Source organism: Panthera leo, chromosome B2 (assembly GCF_018350215.1).
Source record: "Panthera leo isolate Ple1 chromosome B2, P.leo_Ple1_pat1.1, whole genome shotgun sequence".
Taxonomy (NCBI): domain Eukaryota; kingdom Metazoa; phylum Chordata; class Mammalia; order Carnivora; family Felidae; genus Panthera; species Panthera leo.
The window spans coordinates 124,974,787-124,978,391 of NC_056683.1; the positions used below are offsets into that span (position 1 = coordinate 124,974,787).

Consider the following 3,605-nt stretch of genomic DNA (forward strand, 5'->3'; position numbering starts at 1 on the left):
TGGAGAATCTGAACAAGTAGGTTTTTTTTTTTTCAGTTTCAAGTTTTTATTTATTTATTTAGCTTACAAAAGAAGTTTAATACACTGTGATCGCTGAACAGAAAACAAATACATGTTTTATTTTTCTCTGGTAATATGAATATTAAGTATTATTTTAACATAATTGTAAAAGAAACAAATTATATTCGTTTTAACTTATTTGAATATACAGTATTTGCAAAATAACATAATTGTTATTTTTTTCACATACCGCATTAACAACAACATCAGACAAAACACAGGGATTTGAGTTGGCCACAAGTATGGCGAAAGTCAAGAACGTGACAGGGCTGCTGAGCAGATGATGACATCTTTGCCACAATGGATGTGGAGTGGCCACAGGATGTGAAATAAATCAGAACTATGTTTAATAAAATGCACATTTATATTTTAAAGTTAATAAGGACTTAACTTGGTGTAAAAGTTGAAAATAAAACAGATTATAGTTCAGAACAACTTGCCACAGGAAATTTCATGACTAAATGTAAAACTTAACATGTCCTTTCTCTAAAATACACAATGAAAAAGAAAATGTATAAAACAAAGCAAGATGCATAAAAACATTTATAGGTAAGTGATATGGAAAATAAATCCTATAATTTGAAAAGTCATCGCATATACCAGGCATCACAGTAGAATTCACAAATGCCGGAAGTCACTTCAATAAAGAAAAGAAAACCAATTAGTTTTTCCTTGACATAGTCCCAATAAGCACACGGACTTCACACTTTCTGAGGAGGCTTTCATTAATCCCCTACCACACTCCTTCTTTTTATTCTTTGTTTCCACTCCTTTCAAAAAAACGTGAAATCAATGAGGAAACATGCACCAAGCATTACGGCTTTCATTTTCACATCAAGGTCTAAAGGGAGCTGGATACCAAAGCTACCAGCATCTGTAAATGCCTCTCTCCAAAACCAGTCCACTGCTTGGAAATCTTGCCAACTGTAGTTTCTTCATCCAGAGATTTAATCTCAAAGTCAACATCTGCACAACAGCTGCACCCAACACATGGACCAATAACTTTTAGTGCATCCTCTCTCCTCTCATTTTGAATTGTAAACCTTGGCAGGCATGGATGCCGGGTCTGAGTAACATAACCTACAGGTACACGAGGAGGAGCGTGGACTTCAATCTCCTGAAGGCAGCAAGGGCAACAACAGCTGTCACACCTTAGCGGTCTCTCCAGAGTTATAGCTTCTTGGCCCGTATTACCAATAATCCTCATGGTAAAAGGCCGAGAAACCCCACAGCAATTCCGGGTACAGCAGTCTGTATCCTCTGCTGCAAAGTAAATCTTCTGTCCAAAGCTGTTCTTAATTTCATATTTGTTATTAGTTTCAAAACCTGTTATGACTTCCAGAAGCTCAATTTGTTGGTGAACCAGTATCTGATCTATCTGACTTAAACACTCCAATCCGGGTGGACAGCCTGATGGAGGTGTGGTGCTGGCATCCATGGTACCCCCGCAGGTCCACCTAGTTGATTATACACAGGCTGGGGTTGGACAGGAAACCCTACTGGGCCAGCACCTGAATAACCAGCTGGTGGAATCGAGTAGCCAGCCTGAGGGCCAGGATAGCCAACCTGGGGGTCAGGGTAGCCAGTATGTCCTGCAGGTCCTTGGGGTGCTGCTGAAGGACATTGAGGGGGATAGTCAGATGGTAAATGTGTTCCTGGGCGAGGAGCATTCATTTGTCCATTTTGCTTTTCCATGATTTATAGAGTTCTGTGGCTGCGGGTGCTCCATGCTGCCGAGAACCTCCGGGGTGTGGGAACGCTCTCGGTTTCGTTTCCTGGATCCTAGGTATGCCACAAGTTTTTACTTAAATTCTAGTTAGTTGATATATATGGTAAAATTGGTTTCAGATATAGGATTTAGTGACTCATCCTTAAGTATAACGCCCAGTGCTCATCATAACAAGTGCCCTCCTTAATACCTGTCACCCATTTAGCCCATCCCCCATCCACCTCCCTCTATCAACCCTCAGTTTGTTCTCTGTAGTTGAGACTCTCTTTGGGTTTGCTTCCCATTCTTTATTTTTTTCTCCCTTCCCCTATGTTTGTCTGTGTTGTTTCTTAAATTCCACATATGAGTGAAATCATATGGTGTTTTCCTTTCTCGGATTGACTTGTTTCGCTTAGCATAATACACTCTAGCTCCATCCACATCATTACCAATGGCAAAATTTCATTCTTTTTAATGGCTGAGTAATATTCCCTTGTATGTATATACCACCTTTTCTTTATCCAATAATCAGTTGATGGACATTCGGGCTCTTTCTGTAGCTGGGCTATTGTTGATAATGTTGCTATGAACACAGGGATGCATATGCCTCTTCAAATCAGTATTTTGTATCCTTGGGTAAATACACAGTAGTGCAATTGCTGGATCAATTTTTAATTTTTTGAGGAACTTCCAGGCTATTTTGCAGAGCGGCTGCACCAGTTTGCATTCCCACCAACAGTGTAAGAAGGTTCCCTTTTCTCCACATCCTTGCCAGCATCTATTATTTCCTGTGTTATTAATTGAACAAGTAGCTTTCTAAAGGCAATATTGAATTTATTTTCAAAATTTTAATTCTTCAAAATGTAGGAATTTCAAAGCCTAAGAAACAATAGTGTCATTTTAGCTGTATAAATGTCTTAAAAACATTTTTGATAAATTAATTTTGCCCGGACATGTGTTTTAAGGCAAACTTGCTCCCAATTAGACAAAGCACACAGGTCTAGGAACCAAGAGTAGAAGTGGGGGTGTCCACTGATACCTGGGCTCTGTTGCATTCAATATTTTAGAATCCACGTGAGCAGTGCCCCCACAGGACTGCAATGGTTCTATGAAAACTAAAGCTGAGACTCGATACCTGGCTACTTGGAGTTCTACGTACTATTGAACAAAGAGGCAAATAGGCAAGGGGAAGGGGAACTGGTTGGAGTCACTGATTTTGGCTATCAGGGACATGTAAGGTTGTCACTATGTAATGGGGACAAGAAAAAGTATAGATGGAACCTAAGTTGTACATCTGCCAAGCTGCAAAAAATTAATGAAGACAACGACATCGTTATATTGGAAGGGCCCCCAAAGCCAAACCCTGGCCAAATAAGATGCTCTCTGAAAGAAAAGGGAAAATGAAGTAGATGGTGAAGAGGAAAGTCACACATACCATGTATCATAAATAGCTTGTGAAAAGTTATAGATGGGACTATTGTTGCCTTTACTTGTATTTACTTCTTTATTTTGCCATATATTTCAAGTAATTTTTTCCCTTTCTTTCCTACCACACTGTTGTGTATGTGTTGTTAGCGAGGAGATTATATCATCACTAGAGGAGAAATAAAATACCACCAAGAATAAAATATTCAATTTGGAATTGACTGCAGAAACTATTGAGACATTGGGCCATTTCCCTTTGGGAAGATGAGCACATTTTTTTACCCTATAATGGGTCCGTGTTATCAGGCAGGAGGATTATTTTAATGTGTAGATGTTTATTTTAACATAAGTGGCAAATGGTGCATGTGGGTGTTAAGAAAGCAAAGTGGTAGATAGCAGGGAGTTCTTGCCA

At 39.2% G+C, this 3,605-nt stretch overlaps 1 pseudogene; it reads right to left on the reverse strand.

The window, feature by feature from the left end:
• Positions 1-793: 793 nt before the first annotated feature.
• On the reverse strand, positions 794-1,758 carry LOC122220436 (annotated as a pseudogene).
• Between the last annotated feature and the right edge of the window lie 1,847 nt (positions 1,759-3,605).